Here is a 23,616-nt window from a genome sequence, read left to right as displayed (position 1 = left end):
TCTGTTGGGCACTTGTTCATAGTTGTAGTATGTGTACCCTAAAATCCTTAAATGCTATAGTGGGAGCCCCTTCACCCGAACCCATCTCTAAGCCTTCTCCTTTGTCTACCCTCTCATCTCCTCCCTATGGTAACTTGAAGATCTCTGGAATGTCTAGTTCCTTTGTAGTTGTAATTTGTCGGAATATCAGATTACGTCTCTATCACATTACCAGTGCCTCTCTCTCTGACACACACACACACACACACACACACACACACACACACACACACACACACACACACCTATTCTCTCAGCATAATTACCGGTAGTTTAACCCATGAAAGAGAATATAAATGCCCTTTCATCACAAAGATGAACCAAGGAACAGCCCAGACCTCCTCAGCTGAGTATGGCGCTTTCGTCTGAGCTCCAGGGGTAAGGTAGTCCTCTATTCTGTGTTCAGTGTGAACTCTGTCTGTGCAGGCAGGAGGAGGGCCATACGTGTCACAGCTCCTCATAAATCTCCTCTTCTCCTATCATCAGAACAGTGTTTCCCTGCCAGCTGGGCTCTTACCTCGAGGCAGGTTGTTTCCTGGCCTCTCCCTTGATCTTATTCCCTCTCTCTCTCTCACACACACACACACACACACACACACACACACACACACACACACACACACACACACACACAGCATTTCCCCCTTCATCAGTACATTTTTTGCGTCTGTATGAGTTGGCAAAGTTGCAAAGAATACCTTTTTTTTTTTTAAACAAGGTTCAGTGCTGCCTCCTAGTGTTTGGATTGCGGCAGGACATCCTCCTCGGAGGCTAGGGTTGTGTGTCTGAACTGCCTTGGTGGAAAAGGGGTATGTGAGCCAGATAGGATTCACGTGGAGACAATGCCCAAGGAGTCATCAGGTGATGGTGGTCAGGGAGTTCCCCTCTGATCTCCGAGGTATTTCCAGTGGTGAAGGAGCTCAAAGCCACTTAAGCAGGATCATCCCCCAATAAGACTGGTTTTGGATGGCTGACTCCAGAAATTGTGCCCTCTACAGGTTCATAGTTACTGACATACCCTGGAAAGACCCCTAGCACTTTCAGAGAGAGGTTATATGGATGAATTCATATGTTATAAGGATGAAATATGTAGCTGCAGAGCAAAAGCCAATAGTCAGCAATGGGCTGATGAAGTCAAATAATCTGTTACATTATTCTTATTAAAAGGTAGACTCTGGGATGTGGCGTCACGGCCGTGACAACAGAGCAACTTTCATCAAAGACATTGTAATGAACGAGAGCGTCCACTTGTTTCACTGCCCTCACACATAAGATTGCGGAGTGCATGCGCTAATCGCATTCATGTCTACAGTGTAATGTTTTCCTCCCTTCTCTGACATGTCTTTGGTTTGGATTTTGATTTTGAACTATGGATTTTTGCTCTGTCGCAACACGCTCTATTGTTTAGTCTCTTGCATCTCTGTTTTTTTTTTTTTTTTAAAGTCTCTGGCAGCGTCGCCCCGCTCGTTTTGCTATGACGCCAATATCCCAGAATCTACCTATAATATAGCATAGCATGAGTTGTCATTGATTGGAGGATTGTGTGATTCTGACCTCACTTTGTCTGAATGCTCTTCAGATAATGTGTGTGAATTGAGAAATATGCAATAAAAAACATTGTAAATATTGAACTTGTGAGTACAACTTTGTCCACTAGGTGTCACAATTGCATAGTGAAGAATATCATTACCTCACCCTTTAATGGAGTCTTCTACTGGGCACATCTGTCTGCAGCTATTTCTACTGATAAGAGAGAGAATCCATCTTGTCCATTGCAATAGGATGCCATTATTGACTGATATGAATAGACATGACCTTTAGCACTAGTATCACAAACAGATGATAAGACTGGCTGAATATGTGCCTATTTTCTGAGTGATACTGCCAGAAAGAAAGGATAAGCAACTTGTCATGGACATACATAACTAGTCCCATAGAGGTGATGGGTTTAACTATAAAGGCTGAATAGTCTCCAATATGATCATGGATGTGTTTTTATGTGCAAAGGGAATATAGAAGCACATTACAGACACACAACCAAATAATGTAACAACCCCCCCCCCCCCCCCCCCCCCATTTTGGGTGTTTGTTACCTCTTCTTCAACACATCTGTCAATCAGGCGTTTTTCATTTTGAATTTAGAAAGAGCATGTTAAGTCTTGTCACACACAGACAGAGTTCTTCAGGTCTTAATGTATAGCCTCTGAGTGCTTGTTGTGGAAATATGGTAGTAGCCTATATAACATCTGCTATGATTTAGCTTTGTTTATAATTCTTCTCTTGTGTTTTCTGTTGTTCCCTTTTCCCACCCATGTGAGGAGGACATTTTCATCAAGCTTTTCTGTGCGTTCATTCCAATGCCATTACTCCAATCATATCATCACCTAACACATGGCTAAAAGCACCAGCAGAATAAATACAGCGACTGCATTAGGACCAAGATTTTAATGCTTCTCATTGAGGACATGTTAGTAATTAATGTGCACAATCATCTTGAATTGTTCTGCACTTAGATATTCACTAAGCTTAATTTCTTTGTGCCATTTATGTTTTCAGTATTGTAAGGTATTTGTATGGTTGGTGAGATATTGTGCCTTCGATTGGTCTATCTCTGGAGAGGCAGGGCAACAGTCAACTAGGAGAGGCAGGGTAACAGTCACCTAGGAGAGGCAGGGCAACAGTCCCCTTGGAGAGGCAGGGCAACAGTCCCCTTGGAGAGGCAGGACAACAGTCCCCTTGGAGAGGCAGGGCAACAGTCAACTAGGAGAGGCAGGGTAACAGTCACCTAGGAGAGGCAGGGCAACAGTCCCCTTGGAGAGGCAGAGCAACAGTCCCCTTGGAGAGGCAGGACAACAGTCCCCTTGGAGAGGCAGGGCAACAGTCAACTAGGAGAGGCAGGGTAACAGTCCCCTTGGAGAGGCAGGGCAACAGTCCCCTTGGAGAGGCAGGGTAACAGTCCCCTTGGAGAGGCAGGGTAACAGTCCCCTTGGAGAGGCAGGGCAACAGTCAACTAGGAGAGGCTGTGGAACAGTCCCCTTGGAGAGGCAGGGCAACAGTCCCCTTGGAGAGGCAGGGGAACAGTCACCTTGTTCGCTCTAAGAATCTCCCTCGAGAGATTCTGGGCTCCAAGATTATCAGCTACCTACAGCAGTAGAGGCAGTTGAAGTATCTATAACCAATGTTAATTAAGTGCAATTAAGTAGAGCCTGCCAGGGAGAGATTCATGTAGAGACGGCACCTTTACTATTAAGGTGTCAAACATGCCTTGGAGGGGGAAAATGGAAGGAAGGCACTCCAAGGCCCTGGGATAAGTCTTTGAAATCTGAATTTGGCAGGAACGTCTTTAAACCATTATAGTTTATAGTCATAAGTTGCATTAGTGGAAGTTAATAGTGTAAGGTGTATACTCGACTGTTTTGCTTGTTTTGACACTTAACTCTTAGGTCTTCACTGTTTTCAGAGGTAGTATGGCAGATTTATGGCAGATTAGACTTATTTTGATACTGTAGATAACTCCAGGTTTGACATAACATGTTAGATGACTAGTCTAAACATTCCAGAGGTTCAGTGCTACAAAACCTACTTCAAATTTGACTCTTATCAGAACACAAATGATATTGTTTAATTTTGTTTCAATGATATTGTTTAATCTCTGCATTGTCTATTAGGATTTCTTCTTCCTTCAAAGATTTGTCCTGTAATCTTCTCTGCATTGTCAAATAGTCCCCTATATTTGTTAGAAAAAAAAAAAAAAGAAAAAAAAGGTAAGCTATAGCCACAAGTGTGACCCAGTTCCTAAAAACTGTCACTGGAAAATGTAGTATCCAGTCAGGATTGCACCACTCTGATATGTTGAGAGGGGGGGGGCATGCTTGGAGCATACCATTGTGATGTAGAAAGCAGGGGTGTACTTAATAATGTGGTGTCACTGAATGGTTGCAATCGTGCAATCATTGCTGCAGGGGGAATTGTTGTGTAAGGCAGTTATCCTCTCTTGTTATGGGGAGTGAAAGCTAGGGGATTGAACTGAGGGTTTGCTGAAGTCAAATTTGTGGTCAAGTTTGCTTTGCACAAAATGCTCAGAGTGAGTATTAAGCAATTTAAAACTAAGGTTGTCATTTTTTTATTGGCCGAGCCTTTGTAATATACAAAACTCTGAGGTTATCCACAAGGGTTAGAACCAGTGTCTGCATTGCATTTGCCTCAATATTAGAGATTAGAATTCATGCATTTTTACACCCACGCACTTAAGTATGTTACCAGACCTGACATATTCAATCTTAAATCCTCATTCCTCAGCCGGCAAGCTTTGCACGTAGAAAGCTTTGCACACAAAAAGCATTTCACATAGAAACATTCAATGAGACTGAATAAGAACAGTTCCATTCATGTTTCAAGGTTGTCAGAGTGAATCAACATGCCATCAGGGGGACACAGAGAGATCACTACAGACCACATAGTACTACCAACACAATACACAACAGTGCCATGCTTCCGGGACCTCTGGGGGACAGTGAGAGTAAAAGGCCGATGACGGAGTCTTGGCACTGACGTTTGTGTTTGGACACTGGACAGGCCCATGTGACCTACATGGTGAATGGCTCTAAACACTGGTCTCCTTTTATGCTTCCACGATGATGACACACAGATTGAGATGTGTAGACATGTCCCGGGGTTGTGTCAGTCTTATTCTTACTTGCTCTCTTGTCACTCTTTTCTCTCTTGTTTTTGAGGCTGGGATTCCAAATTTGCTTGCATTTACTCAGATTAGAATACAGCCTGTCCAGACTGCTGCCCTACAAAAAGCTTTCAGATTCAAATGGCATAATCCTGGGATGTATACAGCTCACTCTGGCTGCTGAGCTGATCTGAACAGAGAATCCTACAGATGAGGAACTGAAATGGAATACAGGTTTTTTTCCAATTGCCAAATTTTATAGTGTTTATATGTAACCAATATAAACATTATAACCATAAATACGACCGTGGTCTGTGACTCAAGTTCTAACATCTCTGGCAACACGTTGAGTTGTTATTGGAAGATAGCCAATAGTTATCGTGCTACATCAAGCCACAGCCTGCTCATAATTCAAGCCATTCGGCAGGGCTCAACTCTGGTACCAGAACAGAGTCTGTCTCCGTCAACTGACACTAGGGTGAGGAAGGAATCATCAGGTTTTCATTAAGTTAGTGCTTTTGTTCTTGAAACGCCTCCATCCCACCGCTCACACATATGGTAGTGGTGATGAGGATGATGATGATGATGATGATGATGATGATGGTGGTCTTTCAGCTGACCCTTGTGGTTTAGGTAGGGTGTGCCTTTGAATTAAATCTGGTTTAGGTCTGTGGAGATCAACTTTGATTATGGGTGAACACATACACCTCCCCACACACACAACACACAGGGTCATAGCTGTGTAAGTGTTATTTTAGTTGATTGGAGAGCGATTGCGTAGTGTACCGGACACTCGTTGCCAATGTGCTGGCAGGGATTGACTGTTTCAGATCAGGTCTTTCCACATGTGCGTGGACTGCCTTGGACTTCGTCAACTCTTAAACATTTCAATATGTCAACTGATTAATTACCAAATGTATTCCTTTATCATGCCTCATTTCTAGAAACAGGCCTCATTAGAAAACAATAAATCTTAATTTTAAGCTTTTGCACATGTATATAGCACATTTCCATAGAACTTTGTTCTGTTATTTTAAATTCTGTCTGACTGTACCCTCTATCCAAAAAAAAGTCACCCCAATGCTCCAAATAGCACGGTTGTTGAGCTCCAAACCTCAGACTGTTCCGTCCAAAATGGCCACTTCCCCACCATCTGGGAGACTTACAGCCAGTCAGGGACTCCTAAATCTGATGAAGATGTGTGTCTGCAGCAAGAAAACATATTTCTGTCTGAAATCATGGCAATGTTTTGTCTCTGGGCCAGTGGCCAATGCCATTGAACTGTGAAGAGTAGACTGCTTGGTAGGATGGTAGAAATATCAGAGAGTCAGTCATCACTTTGATCCTTACAACAGACAAACACACAGACAACCATCATAATGTAGATACAGCAGAGAAAACAGACATGATCAGAAAGGGATTGGATTATCTGTCAGGCAGTGGAAGCTTTTTTCTGTTGAGTTGGGATTAAATGGACATCATTGTGTTTAAGGCAGATTCTCCGTGACCTTTAGTATCTTAAATGTTAACCTTGATTTGTAAAATCTCAGTGTTCAATCATGGACACAATCAAGATCTATGCAATATGAATTCAGTAGTCTCACCAGTGCCTGACAATTTATATGCTACATGAATGTTCATGAATAGACTGGAGCCAGTGATGGAAATGACATTTGTCAGTTAATGAAAAGGTGTAGTGATTGGCTATGATGCAAGGAAGTGGATGGAGCGGCCTGACTCACTCTGTGTCATTTACGGTCGGAGGCCCAACATATAGTGAGATACAGATCTTCCTCTGTGTTGCAGAGGCACCTTGGACCAGCTCCACAGAATTGTAGCTTGGCTGCCGTTACCATCTGCTGCTGTGCATTTATTTCGGCCAGCACCACTGTAATTATGCCTTATTTGTAAAAATGACTCAATTGGAGGAAGGTACTGGTGGCTGCTGCGTCCGTCTTGCCAGGATGGAGCACCGTGAGGGGGTTCTCCTCGGAGCTCTCTTGTGCCCCCCCAACCTCTGCTTATATTCAGGTCCTTTCTCTGAAGGCACGGCCCCCCTGTTTTTCCAGCTGGACTTCCCACAGTGTTCTCTTGCTGGCTGGGGGCGGGGCCTGTACTCTCTCAGGTCCGGTCCTGCTAATGGTATGGCTGCATGCAGACTGCATGAGATCATTTTACTGCCCAACCAGCGCTTGGGCTGCATTAAAAGCGTCTGTGGTTGGGGGGTGGTGGGGCAGGGGGGCTTCACGTGGATGGGGGCGGAGCTACCATTTTTCTGGATCCCTTTCTGGCGCTGGGAAATGGAACATTGGTCAAATTAGCAAATGTGTGGTTTTCTTGGGGTGGAGGGCTGTGGTGATAGCGAGGGGGGTGTGGGGAGGGCTGATAATTTAGACCATGTTTGACTGAGCCCTAAGGAGCACTGGCGTGTATGTTATGAGATTCGGCTGATAAAAAAAGCCAAAGTGTTCTGGGGAACAGTCTGCGGGAGCACAGTAGTCCCTCGGGTGCTCAGGCTTGCCCTGGGAATGGACGGTGTAGGGGGAGTGGTGAGAGTTTCAAACATGCGGAGACCCCATGTAGAAGAATGGCGGGGTGAGACTGGGGTTCATAACTGGCGTGGGGTGCTTAGCAGGGTCACATGGCCAGAGTTGTCTGTGAGGGGAAGCATGTGTGGCTGACTGGCTATGGCTCTGCGTGCCTGTCATCGCTAAGAGGCCTGACATAACACGGCCAGTAACATGAGCCCAAACCAACTCCGGAGGCCCAGGGGTCTGACTAGGAGATCACCGCTGCACCCAACCCCATAGACATCCCACCGCAGTGAACCCCACCTCTGCACCGAGGTGTGGGTGGGTGGGGGTGGGTGTTTGTTTATAAGTAGGTTGCATTCCAGTGGTGTAGTTCACCCAAAGAGTCCCAAACCAATATTGTGCTGTTGAAAACATTTACTGCAGAGGCAGTAACATCAGAGAGCAGTTAATTTAGGGAAGCCAACAACACACATTTGAGTGGGGTGAATTGGTATGGTACAGTTTTGTATGCTACAGTTGAAATCAGTGAAAATGACCTCTGATTTGGGGTACCGTGTCTCTGAAATGCTAGTAGAAAAAACCATTGTAGCCTACTGAGTGGACAACTTTACTTATAGTGAAATTTGAACAGTTTGTACTTAGTGGCAAATCCTTCCAGAATGCTAATTGCGTAGGAAAGCAGTTCTTGGGGAAGCTGAGGGTGAATGACATTGACCTTAGATAGGTTTGATCCCTCTGGGGCTCCGTAGTGTCTCATTACAAGGAAATGTAATTTAAAACCCACGTCTGCTTAGCATCAGCTCAGAGCTACAACTCCCAGGATAGAATAGGAGGAACTTGTTGCTGGCTTGAGGCAAATTACATTTTTCTGTTCTTATGAAAAGTGAAAAAAACATTGGATCCAACCCTGGACCCGTGCCAAGTTCTTTGTACTTATTAATTGTCAACTTTAGTTCAGAGTGGCAGCTTTATATTGCAGTGGTATACTATAGCACATAAGGAACAGCACATTTTTCACTGATTTGTTGCCCTTCTTGTTTTTCTTTAATCTCTGAGTTTGGTCTCATGGCTGTGGCCTCTGTCTTGTTCACTTAGCTAAATCCTGCACTGCTGGCCTTTATGTGGCCAGTGGAGAGTGGAGGGGACCCCCCACACCCTTTACCACGATCCTGCACATGGTTGTTGAACTGGCCGTTCTCTAGCTAGCTGCAAAGAGGGGATGATGAAATGTGGAGGAGGAGGTATGTCATTATTCCTCACCAGTGACCTGTGGCCCCTGCCTTATTAGAACAACATCACTCTTTCTGGCATCATCCCTCTCCACCTCCAGCTGGACAGAGGGAGGGTCCTCCTGTGACTGACGATTGGCTCAGAGGGGGAGAGATTTCCTCGTGTGTCTTCAATGGATCTCTATCAAACACATATCCAGCTAACTCTGTAATGCTTCAGCTAGAGTCTTTTGCTCTGCTACCGTGTCTAATGAACTGCACAATGAAATTCAAAACATGCGCCTTGATTAGTATTTTTGATTGCATTGGTAATTTGATTAGTCTCTTGGATTACTTGTTTACTGTCATCATATTCCTGCAGAAGAAACATTGAGTAGACTATTAGGAATAGAGGTGCACTGGTTGATGGTAGGCCTACTCTGTATTGGGCCGATACGCCACTCAAGTACTCTGGTATTGGTACTTGGTATCGAAGAGAGAGTACTTGGTACTCAGAAATGATAATGAAATAATAATTGATATTGTGAGACACTGCTGTCGAGATGCTCTGGGGTCTTGGTGCTAACAGCACTGCTGCATCCTGGGATAGGATGATTCTGGTCATGCTCATAAAGACAAATAAGTGGGGAGAGAGAAACAAGAAGAGAAAGGGGGACATTTAAAGAGAGCTGAACTTTTTTTACTCCCAGCCTTGCTGTCGTGGAACGATCTCTCAAAACAACATTCCCCGAAGACTCTAACGAGTGGAAATTGTGGGGACCCTGCAGATGACCCTGTGCAGAGGAGGAAGAGGGGGAGCCAATCAGGGGGGAAAAGTGTGAAAAGTAGAGGAGAGAGAGAGAGAAGAAAAGTGGAGCTCACCGAGGAGAGTTAAAAGAAATAGCAGTGTGACTTTGCAGCAGCTGATGAGAGCTTTTCTTCTCTTCCACTCCCAAGCAGAGAGATGAGGTGGAAGGGTTGCAAGGCAGGTTGCTGTAAATTGTGCAGCTGTGTATGTAAATAAATGGTGTGTAGCCCCACATAGGTTAGACTGGGAGCCAGGGGACTGTGGTGGGAGCCTGAAGGGGGTTTCAACATTGAAATGCAAAGCCTGACAGGATCAGCGCGTCTAACGCAAGACAGCTCCTCCATTAGCCTGGGATAGGGGGGGGGGGGGGGCTGACTGACGGGCTTCCTGCCCTCCCTCCCTCCCTCCCTCCCTCCCTCCCTCCCTCCCTCGTCCCCTCTCCCTCCCCTCTCCTCCAGTGCACCGGATCTGCGAGCAGAGGAGACATTCAGGACAACAACCCAGCCGGCAAGCGAGCGGCAGGGAGAGGGAGAGTCTGCCACACACAGACGGCTGGAGGACAAAAGGGATACAAAGGCAACAAGAATTGCATTGCTCTCAGCTCATACACGCACTGGCTGGCTTTTTCTTCTCTCTCTGCGCGCGTGTGCGTGTTTTTCTTCTCCTCTCGCTGTTGTGGTATCAACCAGCTCCCATCCTCCATCATCCATCCACACGCGCGGTAGCGACGCTCGCATACAAACACACCCTTTCTGACGGAGAGCAAAGCTACAGCTGTGGACCAGGGATTGCCTGCTGATGAAGGATCCTTTTTTTTTTCTCCACAGCGGATTCATTGATTTTTTCCCTGATTGGATTTTGATTAGAGGAGAGGAGGGTTGGGCTTTTGTTTGTTGATTTGCTGTTTGGCTTGGCGCAAGGCCCACGGAGCTTCCTTAGGGAACACCAGGGAGACTGTGAGTGACACTGGCGCTCTCCTCCAGCCCTCCCCTGGCTGCCGCTCTCATTTGTTCGGGTCTCTTTTGTGTTAGGGGCTCGCAGTTAGCCAAGCCCTCCTGTGCTGAATAAAGCTATTGTCTGGATCTTGGGGTCTCTCACGGTGCCCCCCACTCCCCACCCCCGAACCTCCTCCTAACTAACCAAACCAACCAACCCCCCCTTTTCATCGCTTGGGTGGTTGAGGCCATAGCGTTTGTCTGTGCTCACATGTGAAGCGGGAGGCTGTAAGCCTGGATTAATGGCAGACGGAGGAGGGTGAAGCATCGTTGGACGCTGCCTCTGTTGGATTACTTCAGGAAGAGGAAGGGGACCTGCAGCCATCTCTTTCTGCGAACGCAGCAGGGCTAGCGTTACGGGTGTTGTCTGTGATATTGTACAGTGTGTGTGTGTCTGTGTGTGTCAGTGTGTGTATGCATGTGTGTATGTGCTTGTAGCAAGGAGAGAGACTGAGCGATAGAGGAAAGGAGGGAGACTACGTCACTGTGGTAGTGCTAGCTGCCTGCCATGTCTTTGGTCTGACCTGGGCGGAGGAGGTATCTGGACCACAGAGGTGTGGTGTGGGGGGGGCATCCTCCAGGGTGGATGTGGGTTCGGAGGTAACCCTCAGGAGGTCAGCTTAGTCCTCCCTCACCTCCCTGGCCTGTGCCACCACTGGCACTATGAAGAAGACTCGCAGCACCACCCTGCGTCGGGCCTGGCCCAGTTCAGACTTCTCGGACCGGGCCTCGGAGCGTACCAGGTCCCGCAGTGAGAAGGACTACCGTCTCCACAAACACTATCCCCAGCAGTACCTCTGCCAGTCCCCCCGAGGGTACATGACATCAGGTGGGTCTCACTCTCCGTTGCCATGGAGCTACTATGGCTCACTGCATGTGTGTGTTCAGGCGAACGTTTCTATTTGTAGTAAGGTGCGATGATGTGGGTGGTTTTTAAGAAGGAGGGGGTGTGCCTGTTTGTCTGAAAACCAGTCGTATGATTTGCTTCACAAATGTCAATATTTCTATATCATTAATGATGATCCTCGTTCCTCAAAAGATTTGTATGCCACATCACGAGACAACAACGCTTATTTTCTGGCCATTGTGATAAGATTTTTACCTGAGAGTAAAGAGAACCCAAACCATTAAGCATCCGTCATGAATCAGAATATTCAGTAATGAGGCTGGGTTGGTATGATTCAGCATGTTGATTTAGGCCTAGATGTTGGGTTGATCCAGACTATTCCATGGTCTTTTGTCTGAGGAATGGCTGATGAGAAGGAGCTGGGCTGGGCAGAATCAGGGTCAGATAATGTCAGATAAACATGCCTGTATGACTGCAGCGCCAATGCAGAATCACAGCTGCCAGAGCATAAACATTCAAGTCTTAGGCTATATTGATGATGTTTTGTACATTTAGTTTAACAGTTAACCATACGTCAATGGACACAGAAAAAAAGAGTGAGCATTGTAGACCTAGTTTGATTAGTATTCAGCGGTAGGTTGGCCTCGTTATTATTACTTATCAAAGGAAAGCCGTTCTCCGATGTTGCCTTTCAGCAGGAGATGTAGTCCCACTACGAACCACAAAGCCCAGAATGCCACTCTATGCTCAGTGCCAGGATGTTCTGTTTTGTTTCTCCTTCAAGTATTTTTTTTTTAAGCGTGCCAAACATCAGGCGTGATTAAACTGCCGCTCGTTAATGTGGCTAGTATTGACAAACCCATGGAGCTACATGTGTGTTAGCAGGCCTGGGAACGGTGCTAGTCAGTTTGCTCAGGCAGAGAAAAGGAGAGGCGGGGTATTTTCAGCGTGAAGGAGCCCATAGAGAAAGCCTGAATGGAGTCTGAATGGAGGTTGAGCGAGGACCGCCAAACCAGCATTGATTCAAGGCCTCTTCAGGTTTCCTAGCAACCCAGCGGGTCAGAGGGTAAATGACATGGCCATTGTTGAAAATGAATATGAATTGGAGGAAAAAGACCTCAAATTAGAATAAATGACCGGGGAGACAGAGCCGGGGGCCATTTTTTTGGCTCAATTTGTTGGTTGAGGGTTTTCTGTGTGCGTCAGCAGAGGACAGTCTGTACTGTGAGACAGACACTTACAGTAGCTTCACAGTTAGCAATACAGTACAATACACTGTCACTCTATACTAGTAATGTACTGTAGATGAGATGAATGATAGCAAGACAATATTTCCAAGCATAACTGATTATCAACACATTATCATAAATATCAAGTAGTTTCATCTATTTCTCAAAATACCTGTAATAAAGATGTGGTCATACATAGTGGTCGTGATAGTAGCCCATAGTCAGAGGTAGCCTGTATGGGTGGTGATGTAAACCAATAGTCAGTGTTAGTATATGAATGGTGGTAGAAGTCCATAGTGGTTTAAGCCCATAGTGGTAGTATGAGTGGCGGTATTAGCTGCAGGATTGTGGTAAGCGGCTGACTTCTGCCCTTCTCCTGGTAGGGACCCTCCCAGGCAGCGTATTAGGGGGGCTCTCACAATTGCCTGCATTGTTTAGAGATAAACACCCCAAGGTTTAGCAGGCAGAGCGGGAGTGGCAGCTAAGCTGGACCCTGTGCTGAGACTTATTAACAGAGTAAAGTCATTATTTTTCATGGGTTTTACTAAGCAGACCTTACGACTGCCTCTACTCGCTTTTGTCATGATACTCCACCTCGAAGAGTTTTGTGCTGTTTTTTTAGTTGGTGCAAAACTTGACCCCAAAAAAACTTGAATCACATGACCTTATATCCTGGGCCTTTCACTCTTAAGAACATAAAGAATGTAAGTGAAGTAAATAGTTTATAAAGTATTAACATCATACACATATGAAATACACCCCCCCCTGCTTGAAATAGAAATTCACTAAATGAATCAAAAGTTTGAAATACTTTAATGTTTTTCTTCCTTACTATCTCACCTGGCTATCATTCAACATTAAATTGTACAGACAGACTATGGGGGCGTATTTGGAGGCTGTCCCATATATCCATTTGCCAAATTGTATGTTGTGTGTGCCTGTCTCTGTAGCTGTCTGTAAATCTAGACTGTGTGTGTGTGTCATAGGGTGTATAACAGAACCTCAGTAACCTCCTCAATCTTCATATTATCGTAATACAAACCTGTGATTGTCAGAAGTGCTTCTTAAAACATTTGGCAAGTAAAGGCTTCTCAGCCCTCTGTGTGTAATTTTGAACTCTGCCAAAGGAAATTCACTGCATGTTGCCAGAGAAACTAGATATACCACTCCCCTGTTATACTCATTTCGTTGTTTTCACAAATATTGACCTTTTTACCGTCTTAAAATTAGTCTGAATTAGTCTGAGCAATACACTGCAATATTGGCCTCGTACCTATTCTGTTGGACGGCCACAGGAGGATGGTGGATGAATGTCCCTCAGTCAGCTGTAGGGCACCAAAGACTGACCCCTGTGATTGGTCATGTTAGCTTTTGTCACAATCCCCCCCCCCCCACACACACACACACCACTTCTCTATCCTGTGCTCTCTCCCTTTTGTATCCCCGTCTATCCCTCCCTTCTCTCTCTCACTCGCATAGCTACACACAGCACGCACATATAATCTCTCTCGGTGCACACAAATTCGATGCCAGCTAAAAATAACCAGTCACCTTCTGGAATCCCAGATGCTGACATCACTAACCCTGCTCTGGCAGATTTACTATGGATGATTGGGGAATAAAATGGAGCATGTGATCATGTAGTGTACTCCACAACGCATCCTAGCTCACTGTGAGCATGTAGTGTACACCATTATACCTCCTAGCTCACTGTGGGCATGTAGTGTACACTACTATGTCTTCTAGCTCTCTGTGAACATGTAGTGTACTCCACAATGCCTCCTATCTGACTGAACATGTGCAGTAGTGTACTCCACAACGCTGTTGAGCATGTTGTGTACGCCACTGTGATTTTTAGTTCAATTAGCCTCGAGCATGAGGGCTGAATTTTCAAATCGTCTGCCAATTGTTAGCATCGATTACATCAATCCATCAGAAAGTGTCCTGGACATTTCTCCCTGCAAAATGGTGTTAGCTACAGATATCCACTAAGAGAATGACCTGCATGTTATTGTTTCTCATTGTCCAACAGCAATCGGCAGCAGTCTGAGTCATCTTCTTTCCTTCACCTAGATTTTTCTTTTCAAACCCAAGCAGAGCAAACACCACCGTTTCCAGTGCTAATCTGGCTAGCTAGCTACTGGCTCCTCTGTGTTCTGTTCCTTTGTCAGCGTATTATGGATATTTCTAAGGTTTTGTGGAAAAGCTGGAAAATCGCACAGGTCATTTGAATTAAATGTTAGTAAAAAGAAAAAAGAAGCTGGAAAATCGAATTCTAACCCTAACCCTTTTTCAAATGTAAGTTGCCTGATAGTGAATATGAGGCAGGTGAAGAGTTATACGTGTACGTTTACGTTTTGAGGCCTTTTTGTCTTGCGATCTAGTCCTTGGCCTTCTGCCACTACAGTACCTGTTGAATGGGAATTACTGTGACACTGTATAAGCCTACCTCTAGTTCTTTTTATGCAAGATTTCCATTTACAGTAATTTCGCTGTGTAATCTTTCCGAACAATACCCATCATCACACCGAACAAAGGCTTTGAATAAACTAAACCATGTCTACACCCTCCATTAAGAACAGGGTTTGGCAAAATACCTCTCTCAACAGCCTATTAATGAAAAAGAAAACCTTTAAAAGATTTAATGACACTTGCATGTCTTGACTTGATGTTGGTTTACCGTGCATCCATCCAGAGGATGCATTCACGGACTGTCCCTGAGGAAGAACTAAAATGGCACAGCAGCCTCTGAAGTTTTTCGGATAATGGTAACCTACTGTAAAGCACGAAAGTAATCCCTGGTCCACAAAAAACGCTTCCGTTAGCCTTTCCCTGTAACTAGTAGCCTTACCTATGTGAAAATTGAAACTAACTAGTCTGAAAGATTTCCTGATCCTAGGCAATTTCTTGGATCATAAATTCATGTTGAAAGCCCATTGCTTGGATAGACGTAACTGTTGTGATTCCAAGTTCTTTAGATAAGCCACTACCAGGCTGTTGAGAGTTTCTGCTCCCTAGTTGCCAAACAAGGGCATACTGTTTCAGTCCTCCACTGAGTTGTATTATTTAGAGTTGTTGTGAAGGAAGTGTTGGCTAGTGCTCAGGGAGATACTACCCCCCCCCCCCTCCCCCCAGCATACAGTCCCAAGCTTTAGGGATACTCAGCCAACACGTCTACCCTCCCACACCCAACCCCACATTTCCATAGACCCAGGTCGGTTTGAGTTTCATCTCGTTTCACACTGACACATTTCAGTAAACTGCTGAAATCTTGGCCCTCACCCCAGACACCCCCCCCCCCCCCCCCACATGCTCCCATTTGTCCCCTCGGTAGGCCGTAAGTCATTTTAAGCGTCTGCTATGTTACCATTGGACTTTTACTGACATCTCTAGTGGTTTTTATGACCTTTTTTCCCCATGCTACAGTTTCTCGACCTTCAGAGACGTGTGGCCGTGGGTAGCATCATAAACCTGTCTCTAATACTGTCTGAGAGAGCAGGACTGTTTCATGTTCACACCCATATCCTCTATAGTGTTCATTCACTCAGCAGAGCCTTTTACCCTGTCTTACTGTCAACCTGCAGGCTCATCACACATCATAAATCATACTTGGGGACTTGAATGGGGGTAAAAAAGTCACAGTGATTTATTGAGGCTCGATTTTGCCATTTGTAAAATGAGCCGGTATCTTGTTTTATCTGTGGAGGTGTCGAAACTAATGGATACCACAAGCTCTTTGGTTTTCTAGGGACTAGATAAGTGCTGTTTAAGCCTTACTGTAACAGCAGTGTTCTTTGCTGTATAAGCAGCATTTAAGCCCTATCCTTACTGTTAACGCCAGTGTTCTGTACTGTAGCACTAAGCCCTGTGTAAGCCCGTGCCGTCGGCAGGCCTCGCACCTCTCCTCTCCAAAGTGGGGTGTGCTCACTGCTCAGTGGGAGAGAACTGTCCTCTCTCAGGCCAGGCTGGTAAATCCCTGGTCTTACCGTTGGCTGTGATGAGATCTCCAAAGGCTTCCTTACTCCCCTATCTGGACAGGGAGTTGGGCAGAGTCACGCAACACATGTCGGCATCTGCATCAGTCATCAGTCAGGAGGACCCATCGCCCACTGGGCAGGTCGAGGGCCTACTTTATGTCATAGACATACACACACCATTTACTCAATGTTACAGAGGACTTAGGTTTACTGTATGTTAGAGACGTACAGATGTACATTTACTGCCTACAGAGAACTAAGGTTTACAGATTGCACAGGTTAACTCTATCCTACAGACACAGGTTTACCCTACCCTACAGACACACACATGTACTTTTACTGCCTACAGAGAACTAAGGTTTACAGGTTGCACAGGTTAAGTCTATCCTACAGACACAGGTTTAGCCTCGTCATGCTACAGGGCACATGTTCAGTATCCGCATGGTAATGCTGCTGCTAACAGATCTATCTGTCAGTAGCCACCGTGTCAGAAGACGGACAGTTACACGTTGGTGACCTTATAGGGTTTAATGGAAATTTGTGAATGCAGTGTCTGTATGGCTTTGGGGAAGAAGCTGTGGTTGAGGAGGTCAATCCCACCACCCGGTGGTTTGCACCGTCTGCCAGAGGGCAGGAGTTCAAAGAGGTGGTGAGCTGGGTGGGAAGAGTCTTTCATGGTTTTCCTCGCCCGTTTGTTGGTGCGCCTGATGTACAAGGAGGCCAATGAGAGGAGGTTGCGGCACCGTTATTGTGGCGGCTTTGGAGACGATGCTGTCCGGTTTCGCTTTGTGTGTTTGCTTATGATCCTGTACCAGGCATGTTATTAACCCATGTTATTAACCCATGTTATTAACCCATGTTATTAACCCATGTTATTAGCCCATGTTATTAGCCCATGTTATTAACCCATGTTATTAGCCCATGTTATTAACCCATGTTATTAGCCCATGTTATTAGCCCATGTTATTAGCCCATGTTATTAACCCATGTTATTAGCCCATGTTATTAGCCCATGTTATTAGCCCATGTTATTAGCCCATGTTATTAACCCATGTTATTAGCCCATGTTATTAGCCCATGTTATTAGCCCATGTTATTAGCCCATGTTATTAACCCATGTTATTAACCCATGTTATTAGCCCATGTTATTAACCCATGTTATTAACCCATGTTATTAACCCATGTTATTAGCCCATGTTATTAGCCCATGTTATTAACCCATGTTATTAGCCCATGTTATTAGCCCATGTTATTAGCCCATGTTATTTAGCCCATGAAAGAACGACGTGTAATACTGTAGTAGAGAGGACTTTAAACATTTGTTATGTCTATTGCCATTCTTACCAAGCTGTGTGCCTTTATGACTCAAAGATGCGGTAGCTCAAAGATGATTATAGATGCACGCGCACTATGATGTAGGTGGCCAGCTACTGTAGGCCTTGAATATTTTATAGGGTCAGCCACAATGTGTGTTTTACTCTCCTCTCCTCTCCTCTCTGGCACACATCATCTGTCCCTGACGTGTGGGCTGACGCGCTCACAGCCAGGAGTCACAGGAGTGCTGCATGCAGGGATTGTGTGAACTCGTTAACCCTGCGCCTCTGACAGTGCTGTGGCCCTGTGGCTGCCTGACGCAACGCTCCACCCCCTCCCTGCAACGGTCTCCTCATGCTCAGGAACGACCCCCCCCCCCCCCCCCCCCCCTCTCTCTCTCTCGGCTCTGTCTGCCGAGCCCTGGGATGCCCACTGCTCATGGCCGCATCGCCATTACCACTCAGTTACTTACACACACACACACACGCACACACACACACACACACACACACACACGCACAATTACAAGCACACTCAATCACACACAGACACACACAAACACAAACACACACACACCCCACACTCACATTCACACTCACCAGTGCCTCTCATAGGCTCTCCACCAATCAGATCTGGCCAAGCTCTGGCCTTATTCTCTCTAAGACCCGCCCACTGCACTCACAGGCGTTTGCCCTGCAGGAGCTCAAGCTATTTCTGTTCTCTTACACACTGTGGCACGTTTGTTTAATGATGTATGAAAATCCTCAGCAGCTGTGTGCGTGTGTGCGTGCGTGTGAATTTGTGTATGCGTGTGTGTGTGTGTGTGTGTGTGTGTGTGTGTGTGTGTGTGTGTGTGTGTGTGTGTGTGTGTGTGTGTGTGTGTGTGTGTGTGTGTGTGTGCACACGTGAGGGAGAGATAGTAGCACAGCAGCTTAGTAACTTTAAAGACAAATCTCTCAACAGCATTCACTCTGCTTGAAAAGTAGATCATCTTTGCAGTGGACTTCAATGAGACCTCAAGCATGTCCCTGCTGTTCATGCACTTGGCTGTTCTTTGATTGCTGGCTATCAAAGAGCATGGGGCCCAAGGCAGATTTCATCGGCAGGATTAGTGGGTTTGATAATCCAAAGTTGGGGAAAAACAATGGAACATAAACCATAAAAGCTATGGCTTATTAACAGTGGATAAAAGGAGAAGTCAGATGGTTTGTGCCTCTCATGGCATGCACACCACCAACAGTCAACACCCCTCCTCCCCACTGGCTTTGGTTCAGCCCATTAAACACTAATGTTGTTGTTTGTTTTAGTTTTTCATTCAGAGCTGCACTTGGTGAGAAAATGGTCACCTCTTTCACCAAGCCCTGTATGAATCTTCCAGGGGGAGTTTTGTGATGGAGTGAGAGAAGACAACAGCAGGTTGTGGAATCTCAGGGTAGAGGTTGATTAATGTGGAAGAGAGACCTGGAGACCTGGAGAGATTCCGGGGGGGGGGGGGGGTCATCAGAGATGTAGTGGTACAAAAACAGGTTAACGCTGGAGCTGGACGTAGTATATGTAAAAAAGAAAAAAAAAAAGAAAACGTTTTAATAAGTAGGTAAACGTTATTGACCAAAAAAAAGTGTGTTCAACGCCCTCGGTCTTGTGTGTTTAACGCCCCCACTACTCACTATCGCCCCTTCCTCTGCCTTTTAATGTTCCTTCTCCATAGAGCTCACATTTAATTTGTCAGCAGGGCAGGTGAAAAGGAAAGGAAAGCAAAGGGAAAAAAAGAACTACAGTCATGGAGTTTTTAGAAATCCCCTACTTCCACTGTCTCCTGTCCGGTCCGGAGCCCGGCAGAGAGCGCCATGACGTAGTAAGGATTAGGGAAGAGAACATCGGAGGGGACGTGGGCGCTCACTGTGCCTCATCCCAGTCTGGTGGATGTTGTTGAGATGTGGGTGCCAAGGAGCTGCATGGCGCGCAGTTCTATCTGGGCCAACCCCTATCAAACAGGAAGCTCCCTTTTCATCTCAGCGGGGCCGCTGGAGGGGCCAGAGCCAGATGCCGGCCGGGCCTTTTGAACCTGGCCAGATTAGAGGCCTGATTAAACAAATGTCATCTTGTTGTGTGTGCTCTGGGAGACGGGGGACAGGGTTCAAGTTGAGCAGGAAATGGAACCGCTGTTCAATGCTTTTGGTCGCAAGAGGTGACACAGAGGCTGATCCGAAAACTCACTCCCTCCCCTTTGCCCTTGTTGACTCCCTCTTGTGGAGAGGACTGGATAAGTGGACCAATATACCCTCCTCCTTGTCTTCTGGTAGGCTAGTTTGGGCTTTCGAGGAGAGGGAGCAATGAGATGATGATGATGATGATGATGATGTTGCTTTGAACAATCTCCATCAGATCTCATCCTGCCTGCTCTATCTCACTCCTCTGATCCTCTGTTGCTTTTTGGGTTAGGGTTAGGGTTAGTTCATATTGTTTGGTATGTATTTATTGTTTATAATGTTTAGTATTATTCTTGTTGTGAAGCACTTTGACATTTGTCTATGTAAAAAGCGCTATACAAATACATTTGATCGATTGATGCTTCACGTTGCTACAGATACGGAGTGAAAACCAAGGAGCCTTTTAATGACATGTCTTTGCAGTATGAGAGAGCCCTGGACACAGATCTACAACTGCTGTTCATGAAAGAAGGGCAGGATTCTAGAGAGGGCAGAATGAAGTCCCAGCGTAGCTGCCATTCAAACACTAACCGGCGGAAAGTAGGACGCCAGCACGATGCTGCCACTTCACCATCTGGTACATGCAATAGAGTGTGCATGCGTGCGTGCAGACGCAACTTATCTCTGGACACTTTCCTATTGTGCGCCACATGTCTTAGTAGTAGTAATTTTACTACCAGTGACAGAATCTGTGTTAAGTGAGAAGGATAGTAGTAGTAGTAGTAGTAGTGGTAGTAGTAGAATGCTAGTAGTAGGAGGCTAGATTAGATTAGATTAGATTCAACTTTATTGTCATTGTGCAGAGTACAAGTACAGAGACAACGAAATGCAGTTAGCGTCTAACCAGAAGTGCAAAAAAAGCAGAAAAGTGCAATGTGAACCATATATACAGGTAGTGCAGTATATGAGCAGTATATATATTAACAGTGACATTATAAGCAGAGTAAATAAGCAGAATAAATATGGAATGCAGTATGAACAGTATAAACAGATATGTACAGTATGTACAGATATGTGCAGTGTATTAACAGTAGCATTATAAGATTTGTAAAAAATAAGGGTATGTGCATTATAAACAGAATAGTATAGTATAGACAGAGTATAAACAGTATAGACAGACATGTACAGTAGTAGTAGTAGGAGGCTAGTAGTAGTAGAATGCTAGTAGTAGTAGTAGGAGGCTAGTAGTAGTAGTAGTAGTAGTAGTAGTAGTAGTAGGAGGCTAGTAGTAGTAGTAGTAGTAGTAGGAGGCTAGTAGTAGTAGTAGGAGGCTAGTAGTAGTAGGAGGCTAGTAGTTGGAGGCTAGTAGTCGTAGGAGGCTAGTAGTCGTAAGAGGCTAGTAGTCGTAGGAGGCTAGTAGTAGTAGGAGGCTAGTAGTAGGAGGAGGCTAGTAGTCGTAAGAGGCTAGTAGTCGTAGGAGGCTAGTAGTCATAAGAGGCTAGTAGTCGTAGGAGGCTAGTAGTAGGAGGAGGCTAGTAGTAGGAGGAGGCTAGTAGTAGTTGGAGGCTAGTAGTAGTAGGAGGCTAGTAGTAGTAGGAGGAGGCTAGTAGTAGTAGTAGTAGTAGTAGTAGTAGTAGTAGTAGGAGGCTAGTAGTAGTAGTAGTAGTAGTAGGAGGCTAGTAGTAGTAGTAGGAGGCTAGTAGTAGTAGGAGGCTAGTAGTAGTAGTAGTAGTAGTAGGAGGCTAGTAGTAGTAGTAGGAGGCTAGTAGTAGTAGTAGTAGTAGGAGGCTAGTAGTAGTAGTAGTAGTAGGAGGCTAGTAGTAGTAGTAGTAGAAGGAGAAGGGTGGTGGTAACGCGAGAGATCCAACATAAACACGTTCTGACATGAGTTGTCATCATGTCAGGGGAGACGAGGTGAAAAAACCTGTTTTACCTAATTTAAGATCATCCCAGATCTCTCAGATTAGACGGAAGATCTTACAGTCAAGAGAAGCCAGACAAAAGCAATTGCACACAGACGTTGGGCTCTCTCCTCAGAAGTTCCTCCTCCTTGTTCTTGACACTGTGAGCCAGTCAGTCTCTTACCCCCATCTAGTGTTAAAGTCTGTGAAGTAGCACATAGGCTAACCACAGTTTAAGATGGTGCCGTTAGCAGGTTATAGCTTCTGCGTGAGTGTCAGTGATCAATGGGAATCAGGATTTGTGTGTGTTGTGGTTCAGGTTGATCGATCTCAGCAGGTGTAGGGATCAGTAAATGTAGAGGCTGGAATTTGCCCTCCTGCTAACCTGAGGGTCAAATGGACAAGTGGTCTCATAAAGACAGGAATGGACAACTTTGAATGCTTAGTTCATTGATCTCTCCATTACGAAAATGTGTAGTTTGTCCTTCAAAGACGACTGTAAGTCGGTTATTCCTTTGACTAGCTAACACTTTACAGTATGGTTATAAACAGGTTTATAAAGGCTTCATAAGTAGTTTATTGACTGTCATTATTTGTTTATCGATTAGTTTAAGTCATAATAAAACAGTTATAACTCATCGGTTGAAATTACAACAATGATTGTTGTTGTGCGCTTGAAAAATTGTGATCTTGTATGTGGTTGCACTCGTATCATTGCTTTATGAGTGCATTCACTGCTTTATAATGTTTGCCTATAATGTGCACACCAATTTATAAACCCTTCATAAGCCCTTTGTAAAGGCCATCTTTATGTGCTGTCGTTGCTGAAACTTTACAAATGTATGTATGTCCCACTAATTAGTGAGATTCTTTTCCCAGGAGTTGTGGTGAATGTATATTTATAGCAGCAGCACCTGGTTTCATGTTTCAGCTTGGCACTCGGAAGGGTTAAGCCATTTGATTACAGAAACATTGGTAACCCTTTATTTTACTGCCCTGTTTCAGATGGTATGCACCCAGTATTTACTAAGACACTATGTGGTAGCCTACTTACCTCAGTAAGTTAAACATACTCATACCTGGTTCTTAATGGCACTTACTTGTGCTTGTGTCAGAAACGGAAACGGTGATTCATATGGACAGTTTTACCCCCCTACTTTCGCTTAATACCGGACTGTAAAAGAATGTTTACTGATAAATCTTTCTGACCAACATTGTGTCACAGTGCATCATCTAGGGTGAGTTTACTGACTTCTAATGTCATTTCATGGTTTTCATCTCTCTAAACCAAAATACTGGACTGTCGGTGGTGATACAACTTTCTGGTGGTGCAAATGAGGGATAAGTGCTGGGCCCTTTATTAAGGAGGCCCCTGTAAAGATTCAACCCCCCCCCCCCCCCCCCCCCACTTAGAGATGCATCCCCCTCCCCTCCCCACCTCTCTCTCTCACACACACACACACACACACACGTCACTTTATCAGGTTTACCTCCTCCAACTCTTGCACTCCTGCTGCACCAGTGACAATATATAATAGGCCCACTTCCTTGAACCTTATTGACAATCAACCAATTTCTAACTCTCAAAGTAGTTAATTCACAGTCACAGAGTCAATTGCGTGCTGGGCTCAGAGTGTTCGGTCAGTCTCCATTTGCGTGGTAATACACACAAACCTACCCTATACCCTGGCTACACAAACCTACCCTATACCCTGGCTACACAAACCTACCCTATACCCTGGCTACACAAACCTACCCTATACCCTGGCTGACTCCTCAAGAGGAAACTTCTCTGCTTTCCCTTTTCTAACTGGGTCACATCAGAACCTCTCTAACAGAGCTATGTGCTATGGAGAGGGGGCCGCATTACACCACACACACACACACACACACACACACACACACACACACACACACACACACACACACATTCCTT

This window comes from Argentina silus (genome assembly GCF_951799395.1).
Source record: "Argentina silus genome assembly, chromosome: 15".
NCBI classification, from domain to species: Eukaryota; Metazoa; Chordata; class Actinopteri; order Argentiniformes; family Argentinidae; genus Argentina; species Argentina silus.
Note: the sequence above shows the minus strand (reverse complement) of the source record.